At 43.9% G+C, this 16267-nt stretch overlaps 1 long non-coding RNA gene across 2 annotated transcripts in view; it reads left to right on the top strand.

Annotated features, from left to right (window-relative positions):
- The first annotated feature begins 1970 nt into the window (after positions 1 to 1970).
- LOC120865428 overlaps positions 1971 to 16267 on the top strand; it is a 56155-nt gene continuing 41858 nt past the window's right edge. For both annotated transcript variants that reach the window (XR_005721398.1, XR_005721397.1), the window contains exons 1-2: positions 1971 to 2480; positions 10419 to 10549. This is a non-coding gene — a long non-coding RNA (uncharacterized LOC120865428). The remainder of the gene's footprint in view (positions 2481 to 10418; positions 10550 to 16267) is intronic.

The raw sequence follows: 16267 nt of genomic DNA on the forward strand, positions 1-16267 counted from the left end.
AAGCGCTGATTCCTTGGTTGGGGTTCTCCCAACATCTTGAGAAGAAAAAAAAAGAGGAAAAAAATAGCTTGACTGGAAAAAAAAAAAACAGGAGTTCTCATTTAACAATTCTCGAGTCAAGAATTTGGAAACATGACCCCAGCCAAAGCTTTCAGAGGCCTGGTATCAAATGTTGTTATTTTTGGTGGCTGGAAAATCAGGCTGCTTGAGGAAAGGACAAGGTGCCCAGTGGCTGCAGCAGGAAGCAGAGCAGGGTTGGGGTGGGGGTGGCGCGGGGGGTGGGTGGGTGGCGAGGCTGACCTCACAGGAGGAATCTGCAGGCAACTTGGGCAGAAGAGAACCTCACCGTCCTTCGGTCCACCCCCGCCCCCAATCAGAGGGAGGCACAACGTGTATATTTCCCTTTCCGGGTTTCCCAACGACAGCTCGGCACTCTTCCTCCCCGATACCCTGGGAACCAAACCTCAGTGATGGCTAAACCCCACCTCAGCCCCACCAGGAGATTTATTTTTCCTTAAATGCAGTATTTCCCATGAAAGTGAAGGGCCTCCCCCTTTTGGGAAAGCTACACGCTGGAGATATTTTTACGCTCTGTCTGCAGTGGGTGAAAGGGAATCCTGGCTTAAGATAGAGCCAGTAATGCCCTCCAACCCAGCAGGGCTGGGCCAACGTCAGAGCGGAGGCACCACCCATGTTTGGGAATACAACTCACTCTGTCTGTTCCCCGGGTCTCTCTTCCAGCTCAGCCTGTCCCAGCACATGGATGCTCACAAGCATGAGAACATGTGCAAGCACACATTCGGTCATATGTGCACACACACACATGTGTGCGCATGCACACAAGCACACACATGCACACATGTCACCACACATATACACATGCCAGCATGCATGCACACATAGACAAACATGTACAACCAGCCTAGGTGCCTGCTGGTGACCGCTGTGTCATGGACATTTAGTTCAATTCAAAAATTATTTTGAGGGGGGTGGGAGGGGGGATCAGGTTTGGGAACGCATGTACACCCATGGTGGATTCATGTCAATGTATGGCAAAACCAATACAGAATTGTAAAGTAAAATAAAAAATAAATAAATTAAATAATTAAAAAAAAAAATTATTTTGAGAGTGTTAGGGAGCCATGTGTCATACTCCTCTGTGAAAACAGCTGAGAAAGACATCAGACGAACTTACACTGGAGTGAGGTAGAAAGGAGATCAAACCAGTCCATCCTAAAGGATATCAGTCCTGAATATTCATTGGAAGGATTGATGCTGAAGCTGAAACTCCAATACTTTGGCCACCTGATGCTTTTGAACTGTGGTGTTGGAGAAGACTCTTGAGAGTCCCTTGGACTGCAAGGAGATCCAACCAGTCCATTCTGAAGGAGATCAGCCCTGGGATTTCTTTGGAGGGAATGATGCTGAAGCTGAAACTCCAGTACTTTGGCCACTTCATGCGAAAAGTTGACTCATTGGAAAAGACCCTGATGCTGGGAAAGATTGAAGGTAGGAGGAGAAGGGGATGACAGAGGATGAGATGGTTGGACGGCATCACCGACTTGATGGACATGAGTTTGAGCAAGCTCCGGGAGTTGGTGATGGACAAGGATTCATGGAGTCACAGAGTCGAACGTGACCGAGCGACTGAACTGAACTGAGGTGGAAAGTCTAAACCCTATTCTTGGCATTATTCACATGCCCTCAAAGCTACCTTCCATGAAAAGGTCTTTAAAATACTTAGACTTGATTCTTCTTTATAAGAAAATGAATGTTTAACATTTAATAAATGTTTAATGTGTGTGTGCTAAGTCACTTCAGTCGTGTCCAACTCTTTGTGACCCCATGGACTGTATGCTGCGAGGCCCTTCTGTCCATGGGATTTTCCAGGCAAGAATACTGGAGTGGGTTGCCAAGCCCTCCTCCAGGGGATCTTCCCAACCCAGCGATTGAACCAGCATCTCTTATGTCTCCTGCATTGGCAGATGGGTTCTTTGCCACTAGTGCCACATGGGAAGCCCAAAGAGTGATTGATACCGTGTAAATCGTTTCTTCATATATTATAGGGGGAAAAATTACTATTTTTAACACCCATCTAGAATAAATGTACTTGAACGCTTTCTGCACATGCCAAAACAAAATATAAAGCATGTTAGATGCTCCACCCTCCGTGTCTGTGGGTTCCTCATCCGAGGATTCAACCAGAGGCGGATGGTGAGCAATAACTGGTTGAACCCTCGCCTATGGAGGACTGGCTACCGGACTGGAACATCCGCAGAAGCTGGAATCTGCCTCAGACGCTGGAACCAATCTCCCGGGGATAGCGAGGTATGGCTGTGACCTACAAAATAGGCTGTCAATACCTGTGATTTCCTCCGAAGGGAAGACGTAAATCTTCATCCAAGCCTCTCCCACCTGCTGATGTCGAATGCTAAGAGATGGTTTCCAGCCAATGCAACAGAAAGTCAGAGGGCTCAAAGGTAGGAAAGATTACAGGTACCCTCTATAACACCTGTGTGATGAGGAGAGATGCTCAGGGCTGTGCCTTGGAGATCCTAGTGACTCAAGTGAGACTATATACCTTAGTCTCTAACTCCCAGTTTAGATACTTCTGCTGCTTCTTGTTGCTGGTGGGATGTGGAGCCACACTCAAGAAGCATATAGCCTTGGTCAGAAATCCCAAATTTGAGGTGTATTGCCTCGAGTTTACTTTGGTAGAGAGAAGGCCGATCCAAGCAAAAACAAAACTTCCCTCTCAAAACACAGCAACAATGATCATAACAACCCTCCTCCCTGAAATCTCCAAAAATCCTTCCTTACAGGAAGTGGTGGAGGTCCTGGATTTCCAGTCCCTGGTGCCCCCTGGCTTATTCCTGCACCCTTGAATGCCTTCCTCTGCTGAGTGGCTGTGTGAGATACTTGCAGATTCAGGAGACAAAACACGGAAGAGATTTGGTTTTCTGAGCCTCTGTGTGTGTGTGTGTGTGTGTGTGTGTGTGTGTGTGTGCGTGCTCAGTCATGTCTCACTCTTTGTGACCCCATGGACTATAGCCCACCAGGCTCCTCTGTCCCTGGGATTCTCCAGGCAAGAATACTGGAGTGGGTTGCCACTTTCTCCTCCAGGGGATTTTCCCAACCTAGGGATCCAAACTCTAGTCTCCTGGATTGGCAGGTGGATGCTTTAACACTAAGCCACCTGGGAAGCCCCTTTTCTGAGCCTGAGTAGAGGGTATATCCCATTCAGATGCTGCCTCCAGGAAGGCAGCCCTTCCAAACTTGTTTGCTTAGTCTTGGAATGTCCACTGTTACAAGGGACATTCCCACACCCCTCATCTCCTGACTGCTCCTTGGCAGAAGCCCACATCCACTTCCTCCCTTGTCCTCTCTCCTTGCCTTTTGCCCACTCGACAAAGCCTCCCAGAGGGGACTTTCCACTCCCACGGGCAATCACTATCTTGTGACAGAGGCTCCTGCCAGTCATATATACTTCCAGTTGATACTGGTAAAATAAGATAAAATAGTCTGTGAACAACAGACTACATAACAACACTCAATCCTCAGTCCTTTTTTTAAAAAAAAAAATTGTAGTTGTTTACAGTGTCTGTTAGTTTCAGGTGTATAGCACAGTGATATATATTCGATATACATACATATATATATATATATATACATATCTTTATCAGATTCTTTTCCCTTATAGGTTATTGCAAAATACTGAGTAGAATTCTCTGTGCTATTCTCTGTGCTAGTAGGTCCTTGTTGGTTCCCTATTTTATATATAGTAATGTATATGTGTTAATCCCCAAATCATGATTTATCCCTCTCCTACCCTTTGATAACCATGAGTTTCTTTTTATAATATGTCTTGGGGTCTGTAATAAGCTCATTTTAACTGTTTTTTTTTTTAGTAGATTCCACATGTAAGTGATATCATATGATATTTGTCTTTCTCTGGCTTACTTCATTTATTATGATAATCTCTATGTACACCCATGTTGCTGCAAATGGCATTATTTCATTCCTTTTTATGACTGAGTAATATTCCATTGTTTATGTATGGACCACATGTGCTTTATCCATTCATCTGTTGGTGGACATTTAGGTTGCTTCCATGTCTTGGCTATTGTAAATAGTGCTTCTATGATCACTGGGATGCATATATCTTTTCAAATTATAGTTTTCTCTGGATATATGCCCAGAAGAAGAATTGCAGGAGCATATAGGAATTATATTCTTAGTTTTTTTCAGGAACCTCCATACTGTTCTCCATAGTGACTGTAACTCCTTAATCTTATTAAAACAACACTCCTAAGAAACTGGGCTTACCCTCCTAGAGGTTGCCTTCTCAACCTGCGGTGCCTGTGAATCACCCCAGGAACCTGCTAAAATCAACATTCTGAGTCAGTGGGTTTTCCTTGGGACCCAAAAGTCTGAATTTCAAACAAGATTCTAGGCCACCCTTTCAATGGGAAGGGGTAGACCTCAAGCTCCTTGAAGGCCCATTCCTCTCTGATGTGACTGTGTCCTCACTGTGTAGCAACGTAGCTGGCACATGGTGGGTCTTCAGTTGGAAAAGAGGAAGAGGGCTGAGAAGAGAGACAGGAGGTTAGGAGTTTTCCACTGGGTAAGTCTTTCCTGTTTTTGACAACACTGGGTAAGTTTCGTGTCCTTGATATTAAACACCAAGACAGGCTCTGGTGAGGCAGATATGAACAAAGGCTAATGAATCTTTCCATTCTTTTTTTTTTTTTAATTAATGTATTTTTAGTTGGAGGCTAATTACCTTACAATGTTGAGTTAGTTTCTGTTGCACAATGTGAATCAGCTGTATGTATACATATATCCCCTCCCAGCCCCCCCCGCCCCCCCCCCCCCCCCCTTCTATCCCTCTAGGTCATCACAGAGCACTGAGCTGAGCTCCCTGTGCTATAAAGCAGCTTCCCACTAGCTGTCTATTTCACGCATGATCATGTGTAAGTGTCTGCTCTCCAATTAATCTCAGATCTCATCCCATCCTCTCCCGAGATTTCCTTTCTAGCTATTCACAGATGGTCTCAAGGTCCTCAAGGCTTCCCGCCAGTTTGCCACATTAGCAAGAGAATGCTGGAGTCCTCTCAAAGGCTTGGGAGCTGGGATGTTACGATGCCATGAGGCGCGGTCAGTGCAGAAAGGAAGCATTCTCATCATATGCGGCTTATATCTCGAGCTCACCGACCAAGGTGTGGGGCTCCATGACCCTGGGGAGCATTTGATGGACAGCATTTCCCTTAGAAAGTGATAGAACTTTTCCGTTTGCAGTTTGTATCAAAGCCTCAAAGTCTGTAATTTATTTCATCTCTTCTCCTCCTCATTTATAAGACAAAGCCTAAACTGCTTGATCTCTAAAATGCATCTTGCCAACAGCAAGCAGACTCATGGAGAGCCTCTGCAGCTGTGCCAGCTTTCATCTTAAAGAGGGTACAGTGCCAGAGAGACAGGCATGCCCTGCTGGTAATGAGGTGGTGGCCTCGTTCACCAATTCATTATTGTTTTTAGAAAAAACGCATTCTAAGTCAGCATTTTAAAATATGAAATTAACCTAATCCTTCAATAAGTGGGAGGTTGGAGTTAGATATAAGCATATACATAGAATGGATAAAAAACAAGGTCCTACTGTATAGTACGGGGAACTATATTCAATATCCTACAGTAAACCATAATGGAAAAGAATACTAAAGAAAGAATGTATATATACATATATATTATAATAACCATAATATTATAATTATATATATTATATATACATATAATTATATATGTATATAACTAAATCACTTTGCTGTACAGCAAAAATTAACACAACATTGAAATTCAACTATACTTCAATAAAAATAAAATTAAAAATATAAAAAGCAAACAAAACATAGAAAAAAGAAAAAGAAAAAATCACTCTAATACATTAATATTATGTATTATATCAATAACCTCAGATATGCAGATGACACCACCCTTATGGCAGAAAGTGAAGACAAATTAAAAAGCCTCTTGATGAAAGTGAAAGAGGAGAGTGAAAAAGTTGGCTTAAAGCTCAACATTCAGAAAACTAAGATCATGGCATCTGGTCCCATCACTCCATGGCAAATAGATGGGGAAACAGTGGAAACAGTGGCAGACTTTATTTTGGGGAGCTCCAAAATCACTGCAGATGGTGATTGCAGCCATGAAATTAAAAGATGCTTACTCCTTGGAAGAAAAGTTATGACCAACCTAGACAGCGTATTAAAAAGCAGAGACATTACTTTGCCAACAAAGGTCCATCTAGTCAAGGCCATGGTTTTTCCAGTGGTCATGAATGGATGTGAGAGTTGGACTATAAAGAAAGCTGAGCACAGAAGAATTGATAGTTTTAAACTGTGGTGTTGGAGAAGACTCTTGAGAGTCCCTTGGACTGCAAGGAGATCCAACCAGTCCATCCTAAAGGAGATCAGTCCTGGGTGTTCATTTGGAAGGACTGATGTTGAAGCTGAAACTCCAATACTTTGGCCACCTGGTGTGAAGAGCTGACTCATTTGAGAAGACCCTGATGCTGGGAAAGATTGAAGGCGGGAGGAGAAGGGGACGGCAGATGATGAGATGGTTGGATGGAATCACCAACTCAATGGGCATGAGTTTGGGTAAATTCCAGGAGTTGGTGATGGACAGGGAGGCCTGGTGTGCTGCAGTCCATAGGGTCGCAAAGAGCCAGACACAACTGAGCAACTGAACTGAACTGAATACATTAATGTTATCTAATACTAATAATATCTAATACTCTAATAAATTAATATTCACTATGTTAAACATAACTATTATTAGCATTTAGTTGTGTTTTCTATTTGTTTCCTGTGATTGTTTCTGTTTTCATAACTATGGTAATTTTTATATTATTCTGACATATATGTAATTTTGTATGCAACTTTTAAAACGTAACATTGTATGTAAATATTTTCCATGTTATTGTAGCTTTCATCACCACCTGCATGACATTTCCTTGAATGGCTATAACTGATGATATATATAGTCTTCATATGCTTATGCACACTCGGTCGTGTCTGACTTTTTTTGACCCCATGGACTGTAGCCCACTAGGCTTCTCTGTCCATGGAATTTTCCAGGCAAGAATACTGGAGTGGGTTACGATTTCCTTCTCCAGAGGATTTTCCCAACTCAGGGATCAAATCTGTGTCTCTTTTGTCTCCTGCATTGTTAGACAGATTCTTCACCAGTCAGTCAGTCAGTTAGTGCAATTAAATGTACTAGGCATTTCAGTTGTTTTGAAGGCTTTATAAATATAATTGGACTGCAAATACATGAGTAGTTTAGCAAGTGTCCATTGGCACCTGGCATATATTGTATCTAGATTATCTAGTGAGCTTGAAATCCTTTATAGATGTATCAATCCAGGATTTTTAAAGAGGTATATAATGGGAGTGAGGGGTGTGACCACAATAAAATCATCCAACAAAGGGTCTCTAGAAGCAAACAAGGAAGAGACTTGGCCTGTCAGCCTCTACCATGGAAGAGCTTCTGGGGAAGCAACGGGGCTGGTCACAGAGGGAGCTGGAGCCCTGGAGGCCAGGATGGGAGGCCAGGATGAGAGGCCACTCCCCTGGTCGTGGTCCTTTGACCACCTGCGAGTGCCTTGCATCCCTGCCCCCTCATCTACATCTGGGAATGGTGGGCCTTCCCTGGTGGGCTAGTGGTTAAGAACCTGCCTTGTGATGCAGGGGACACAGGTCGATACCTGGTTAGGAAACTAAAATACCACATGCTGCAGAGTAACTAAGCCCACGCACCTCACCTACTGAGCCCACGCACCTCACCTACTGAGCCCACGCGCCTCACCTACTGAGCCCACGCACCTCACCTACTGAGCCCACGCGCCTCACCTACTGAGCCCACGCGCCACAACTATAGAGCCGTTGTGCCACAACTAAGACCCAACATAGCCAAATAAATATTGAAAAAAATAAATGAATCTGAAATGATACCTATCTCGGAAAACTATGGTGAGGGATGAATGAAATACACAAAAGCACTTAGTAGGGTGCTTGTCTCAGTGGGAGCATGCAGTACAACTTAGAAAGGACTGTGGCGTCAGCGATGAGAGAGGTTGGGGAGCTGCCCACCCCCACCACTGGCTAGGCCTGGGCTCACTTGCCATGTGTCTAAGCATTGGAAGCTATAAATCAAGTTAACAGATTGTCAAGGAAAACTTTTATCCTTACATCTTAATAACCTTCACGCACAAAAATAGAGAAATATATGAAAACTATGGTATTTCTATGACTAAAAGTGAGTAAAGTGTTAAAGACAGAGGAGGGACTTCCCTAGGGGTTTAGTGGTTAACAACCTGCCTTTCAGTACACAAGACAAGGGTTCCATCCCTGGTTGGGAAACTAAAATCCCACATGACTCAGAGCTACTAAGTCTGCACGCCTCAGTGAAGACCCAGTGAAGCCAAAATATTTTAAAAGTAAAATAAAAGGGAATCCGATGATGTGTAAGGCTGTCTGGCATGTTATTTGGATGAGTATTAAGAATAAAAACATATAAATTCATAAACTATGATATATTTATTTAATAGTACTCGTTTTCTTGCCTTTATTTCAGCACAATCATTAATTATACTTACATAATCAAGATTTTCCAAAGTCTGTGCTTCATTAATAGCACTAATCTAACAGATTAAAAATAAATGTAATTGTATTAAAATATACAAAATCTGAATATATTTTAATCAATGTGTAAATTAATGTTAATATAGGAGGATAACAATTTAATTATTTTAGATGTTTCCAGAAAAGTTATTTTTCTTCCAAAATATTCAAAATTACCCATTTTTACCAAAATGCAAAAATATATTTTAATTAATAAATATCAAAATTTAAAATTATTTAAATCTGGAGATGTTTACAAGTTTTAAAGATTTAATTACATTTTATGCATTTTTGTATAAAAATAAAACTACATGCAACTCTAGCAAAATCCATTTTTAGTTTTATATGTCACATATATTATATCTCAGTTCAGTTCCGTTCATTTCAGTCGTTCAGCCATGTCCGACTCTTTGCGACCCCATGAATCGCAGCACGCCAGGCCTCCCTGTCCATCACCAACTCCTGGAGTTCACTCAGACTCACGTCCATCGAGTCTGTGATGCCATCCAGCCATCTCATCCTCTGTCGTTCCCTTCTCCTCCTGCCCCCAATCCCTCCCAGCATGAGTCTTTTCAAAATGAGTCAACACTTCGCATGAGGTGGCCGAAGTACTAGAGTTTCAGCTTCAGCATCATTCCCTCCAAAGAAATCCCAGGGCTGATCTCCTTCAGAATGGACTGGTTGGATCTCCTTGCAGTCCAAGGGACTCTCAAGAGTCTTCTCCAACACCACAGTTCAAAAGCATCAATTCTTCGGCGCTCAGCCTTCTTCACAGTCCAGCTCTCACATCCATACATGACCACAGGAAAAACCATAGCCTTGACTAGGTGGGCCTTTGTTGGCAAAGTAATGTCTCTGCTTTTCAATATGCTATCTAGGTTGGTCATAACTTTTCTTCCAAGGAGTAAGCATCTTTTAATTTCATGGCTGCAGTCACCATTTGCAGTGATTTTGGAGCCCCTCAAAATAAAGTCTGCCACTGTTTCCACTGTTTCCCCATCTATTTGCCATGGAATGATGGGACCAGATGCCATGATCTTAGTTTTCTGAATGTTGAGCTTTAAGCCAACTTTTTCACTCTCCTCTTTCACTTTCATCAAGAGGCTTTTTAGTTCCTCTTCACTTTCTGCCATAAGGGTGTTGTCAGCTCCATATCTGAGGTTATTGATATTTCTCCTGGCAATCTTGATACCAGCTTGTGCTTCTTCCAGCCCAGCGTTTCTCATTATGTACTCTGCATAGAAGTTAAATAAGCAGGGTGACAATATATAGCCTTGACGTACTCCTTTTCTGATTTGGAACCAGTCTGTTGTTCCATGTCCAGTTCTAACTGTTGCTTCCTGACCTGCATATAGGTTTCTCAAGAGGCAGGTCAGGTGGTCTGGTATTCCCATCTCTTTCAGAATTTTCCACAGTTTATTGTGATCCACACAGTGAAAGGCTTTGGCATAGTCAATAAAGCAGAAATAAATGTTTTTCTGGAACTCTCTTGCTTTTTCGATGAGCCAGCAGATGAACTATGCTATTGTTGTTCAGCTTCTAGGTCATGTCCAGCTTTTTGTGACCCCATGGACTGCGGCATGCCAGGCCTCCCTGTCCCTCACTGTCTCCTGGCATTTGCCCAAGTTCTAGAACTAGAACTATATTTATATACAAACGTAAGGAAAATAGAAATTATGTAATATTGCAAAATGTTGGCCAATGCACAACTGTTGCACACATTGTATGCAGTTGTTTTAGTACCGCCCAGAACCCTGAGTTGGAATGGGAAAGGAAACAAGAAAATGGACTCCTGGCACTATTGGGAAATAATTCTTCATTATGCAAGAATTTACTACATCCTTGCTCTATGAGAGGAAGAACTTAACAAGGTAATGAATTTGTCTTTTCTCTTATCTCAGCACTTCTGCCGCTTGAATCCTGTCTACACTCCAAATAATGGTCATTTTTGCAGTCAGCAGTGGTGCATACACATCTTCTGGGGACTCAGATTCAGGGCCTTCTTTTTACCAGAGATATAAAGCTGTGGATTGAGCAGTCCTGGTCACCAGAGTGGATGTTTAGGATTACAAGTTGTTCTGCCTGCCCTGAGCACTGACTTCAAGGGATTGGTTACCATGTGTATTTCAGTGTGTGTGTGTGTGTGTGTGTATGTCTCTGTATCTGAGGAGCCCTTGAAACTGTGGGGCTGGGTCAGAGCCTCTCTTGACTATGTCTAAAGGCAAGCCAGCAATTAAAAAAAAAAAAAGAGCAATGTTACAGCCAAACATTTATTGGGATAAATTTTCTGCAGTATGCAAATCCTTCTTGCAAATACCATTATCCACATCACTTCCCATGTTGACGTTGAATCTATTCTAGAGCATCTCTCAGTGCCTTACCCACCCTGGATGGCTTGACTTTCAAAGATTGGATTGTGTCCATTGGGACATCAGCTTGTTAGAGAAAGCAGATGAGAGAAGGCCCGTTGTTTCCCACCACCAGGACCAATTCCAGAATTGGACAACCTGCCCTGAAACATAGCTGCCCCTCTGGAGAGAAGGCCCCAGGACACAAAGAGGGGCCAAAGCTGAACCAAATGCCACTCGGAGTCACTGCTGTGTTCATTAAGAATCTCTTTGAATCTTACCCCTTTTTTCATTATCTCTGAAACTCAGTGGAGCTTTACTTCCTACCAGAAGCTTCCAGCCATTTGTTGGGGGAACATGACTTTGAGGAAATAAGACACAAGTGTGTTTGAATGTGAAGCAGTTACTTTTGCAGCTCAGTTGGGATATGATAATATCACTGTTTGCAGAGCTGGGACTCTGGGCTCTCAGGCGGGCTAGTATAGAAAACTGAACTGGCCAGCAAAGGTGCGCAAAACCACAGAGCCAGGCCCTGAGCCCAACCCACCCCTAGGAGAAGGGGCCAGCTGTCCACTTGTCTAGGAAAGAGCAAAAGCTAACACACTCGGCTTTGAAATCTTTCCGTAAAATATTCACCTTTTTCTTTAGAAGTAGTTTATACAGTTACCACCTGCTTACCTTTGATTTCTAATTAGCCTACACTAGATTTTTAGAAGGCCCCTCTCTACCCTGGGTTTAGTCCATTGTTTAAATATAATATCATCATTTCAGGCACTTCCCTGGTTGTCCAGTGGTTAAGAATCTGCCTGCTAATACAGGGGACACAGGTTTGATCCCTGGGAAGATTCCACATGCTGTGGGGCAGCAAAGCCCATGTGCCATAACTACTGAGCCCATGCACTCTAGAGCCCATGCTCTGCAACAAGAGAAGCCACCATAATAAGAAGCCCTCGCACCACAGCTAGAGAGCAGCCCCTGCTTGTGCAACTAGAGAAAAGCCCATAAACCCTGTGCAGCCTCCCAAAAACATCATTTCAAAATGATAACTTTTCTTGTTAAATTAAAGCAGTGACCTTATTTTCCTTCCATTCTACCTTAGGTTTTAAATCATCCTTCTTCTGAGATGTGTTTGGGGTAGTGTTTATATTTCTATTTATTTCAGGAATATTGGGGGTGGGGTCAAGGAGAAGTGGAGGAGAATAAATCTATGGTCATGCTGGGAGACAGCAAATCACTCCCACAAATCTCTCCTGAGAGGCCATCATGTGTCTCATACTGCTCTGGTGGCCCATAGTCTCCTGAGCTGGTTGTCATCTAGGAAGAAAGAGGAACCCAGTATATGAATGACTATAAATCACAGGAGCCCCAGGTGAAGTTATAAGAGAAGAACAGGGTAAACTGTCTTCAGTTCTTTATATGGATCAGGAAGAGTTTCTTGCTGAGTGTTTTAAAACAAAAGAAAGAAAGGCTTCACCAAGCCCTGGAAAGGCTGGCTGCTTGGGACAGGATGAATGGGGCACTCTGATCTCAGCCTTGTTGGGTGGTTTGGATGAGACACATGGGCATCAGGGAACATGAGGGTTTTAAGTAGGGAGGGTCCACTGATTAAGATTCCCACTTAGTTTGATTTTGTTTTGAGTTTTGTTTTGGCCATGCTACATAGTATGTGGGACCCTAGTTCCCCGACCAGCGATCAGACCCACGCCCCCTGCTTTGGAAGTTGGAAGCACAGAGTCTTAACCACTAGACCACCAGGGAAGTCATGAGAGCTTCATTTAGGAAGTAAATCAGACAACGGAGTGTCCAGCAGACTAAAGTTGAAAAGATAGGAGATAAAGAAGCCTGCTGAATAAGATGGCATCTTGGCTTGGAAGGAGTAAGGATCTGAGCTTAGAGAAATAGTAGGACACTAGCCAAGGATTTCTGGGTCTACTTGTAGGTATCTGCACTGCCTTCAAGACCCAAGGGTCCTTCTACTCCTGCCCACATGTTTATTTTGTGTTCGATGCACATAAATTGCAAGCACGTCTGTCACCCAAAGGTGTGGACTGTGTGGACGTGATGAGCAGAACAAACTTGGGTCCCAGGTTGGGACATTCAACATCATCAAGGGTTGGAGAGGTCGCAGAAAGAGCACAGCTCTGATGTTGGCTGGAGGCATAGGTGAGACTCATAAACAAAGGAATGAACACCAGAAAATTCTAGTGGACTGAAAAATAAGAGAAGAAAAGTCAGCATGCACGTGGCCGTGCCAAAGACTGGGTGACAGGACAACAGAAACACCAGACAGGTTTGAGAGCTCAGCTTGCGTGAGACTTTGCGCTGGCACTTGGGGGCTGAGGCCCTGGGCAGAGATGTTTGGTCAGTTTGCTGCGTTTCCTGGGCATCCAAGTCTGAGGCTGCAGTGTGTGCGCATGCAGGACGATTATTGAAGAGTGCTCTTGGGGAAAAAGAAGGAAATAGCAACTCACTTCACTATTCTTGCCTGGGAAATCCCACGGACAGAGGAGCCTAGCAGGCTACAGTCCTTGCGGTTGCAAAGAGCTGGACATGACTTAGCGACTAAATACACACTGCACACAACTTGGGAACATCTTCTGTTGAGGAGTAAAGGAAGCAGAATTGGGGAAAGGAGTTGAACTGGGAAGCAGGTGCAGCAGAGGCCTCATCCAACCCCATGGGAGCTCTGGAGCTGGGATGGACCTTTGGACTTGGCCCCAGTGAGTCTAGACGCCTGGGTCTTTGTGTCCCATGTGTACAATCACTGGATGTGGGTGGGGGTGCTGGTTGTTCAATGACTCCCATAAGGCAGGGCAGTTCCTTGGGAGTCTCAGCCAACCCTTGCTGCAGCCAGGGGAATGAGAATGGGGTGCCATGGCATCTACTGCTGGGGATTAACCTTGTCTATTTGGAGACTCCTGGGGGAGACGCTGGCAGAGGGAATGCTATCACTTAGAGCTGCGAGCTCCTCAAAGCTGAGAGGTGGTGCAAAGCCAGCAGCTGAGGGGCCACCAGATGACAAGGTCAGTGAACCCGAGAGACAGTGGTCCAACCTGACTACTGCAAAGTAGTTGAGGGCAGTGGTAAGGGAGAGGGGTCTGGAGTCGGACAGCTTGGTCTTCCATCTGCCACTTACCAACAGTTTGACCTTGGATACATTACTTCATCTCTTTGCCCCTCAGTGTGTTCGTCAATTAGGGACCAAAATAGTACTTACCTCATAGAGTTGTTGGGAGGCTAAACGAGATAATGCGGGCGGAGCACTTGGTCCTGGCCCATAATAAGCAGGACTCTTTAGCGGGTGCCTGCTTGTGTCATTATTGATGTTAACAATTTCACCAAACTCAGAGAAAGGCCTTAGACAAATATTGCTTGCCAGAGTCCCGGCACAAGAGGTCGAAGAGTGAGGAAAATCAGGTCAAACATGGAAGTGAGAAGGATGCATTCGTGAAGGATGGGAAGTCTCAACAAATACCCAAGAGAGGGTATTGTCCCTTGCCTTTTTGTGAGGAGAGATTGGTGTTAGTGATTTTATTAATTAATTTTTTGGAATATAGTTACTTCACAATATTGTGTCAGTTTCTGCTGCCCAGCAAAGTGAATCAGCTCTATGTATACATATATCCCCTCTTTTCTGGACTTCCTTCCCATTTAGGTCACCACAGAGCACTGAGTAGAGTTCCCTATGCTACACAGTAGGTTCTCATTAGTCGGCTATTTTGTACATAGTATATATGTCAATCCCAATCTCCTAGTTCATACCATCCCCCCAATTCATCCCACCTCACCTTTCTCTCCTTAGCATCCATGCGTTTGCTCTCTACATCTGCATCTCTATTCCTGCCCTGCAAATAGGTTTATCTGTATCGTTTTTCTGTATTTCACATATATGCTTTAACATGTGATATTTGTTTTTCTCTTTCTGACGTGCTTCACTCTGTATGACGGCCCCTTGTCTCTATGTGTTCTCAATTATAAGATGTATGGCCAAACCAACCCTATTGAAAAGCCAAGAGTAAAATTAAACACATTTCTGGGGAGAAAGTTGATATCATCTTCATTTCACACTATTCCTTTCAGTTCAGTTCAGTTGCTCAGTCGTGTCCGACTCTTTGCGACCCCAGGCCTCCCTGTCCATCACCATCTCCCGGAGTTCACTCAGACTCACGTCCATCAAGTTGGTGATGCCATTCAGCCACCTCATCCTCTGTCGTCCCCCTCTCCTCCTGCCCCCAATCCCTCCCAGCATCAGAGTCTTTTCCAAGACTCTGTTTCAGCTTCAGCATCATTCCCTCCAAAGAAATCTCAGGGCTGATCTCCTTCAGAATGGACTGGTTGGATCTCCTTGCAGTCCAAGGGACTCTCAAGAGTCTTCTCCAGCACCGCAGTTCAAAAGCATCAGTTCTTTGGCGCTCAGCCTTCTTCACAGTCCAACTCTCACATCCACACATGACCACTGGAAACTAAGGCTTCCCACTGTTTCCTTTACCTGGAATCTGAAGTCCTGGCTTTGCCACCTCCTGCCTGTGTAGCCTTGCAAAAGTCACACAACCTCTCTAAACCTTCAGTTTCTTCACCTATGATATAAGATGAATAGTATCTGATTTTACTTGTTGTTGTGAGATTCAGGTGAGATATTATATTTGATGTCATTTGCAAACTGTAAAACACAGTATGCCTGTGTGTGTGCTAAGTCGCTTCAATCGTGTCCAACTGTTTGTGACCCTATGGACTGTAGCCCGCCAGGCTCCTCTGTCCATGGGATTCTCCGGGCAAGAATACGAGTGGGTTGCCATGCCCTCCTCCAGGGAATCTTCCCAATCCAGGGATCAAATCCACATCTCTTACATCTCTTGTCCTGGCAGGCAGATTCCACTAGTGCCACTTGGGAAGCGCAAAACACAATATTGCTGTCACTACTGGGGGAATTTATTTGTTCTGTGGACAACCTTTTTTTGTTGTTGTTTTGGGGGTTTATTTGTGTGCGGATTTTTTTGTTTGTTTGTTTGATATGATAGTTATAGGCAATAGAGGCTGGAGAGGACAGCCTCTGGTTGATGAATATGAAAGAGTGAGGAATCTCTGGTGAAAATAGTGATCTAAGTAATAGTTTTCCTATCTGAGTGAGGAGGATACTGTTTTCCACACCTCCACGTATTAAGAGCCTTCGTGTTTGTACCAGTGTCCAGGGTCTTTCGATCTAGGAAGATATAAGATCTGCTGCATTCCTTCAAGGTGTTC

This window comes from Oryx dammah, unplaced genomic scaffold, assembly GCF_014754425.2.
Source record: "Oryx dammah isolate SB20612 unplaced genomic scaffold, SCBI_Odam_1.1 HiC_scaffold_6, whole genome shotgun sequence".
Taxonomy (NCBI): domain Eukaryota; kingdom Metazoa; phylum Chordata; class Mammalia; order Artiodactyla; family Bovidae; genus Oryx; species Oryx dammah.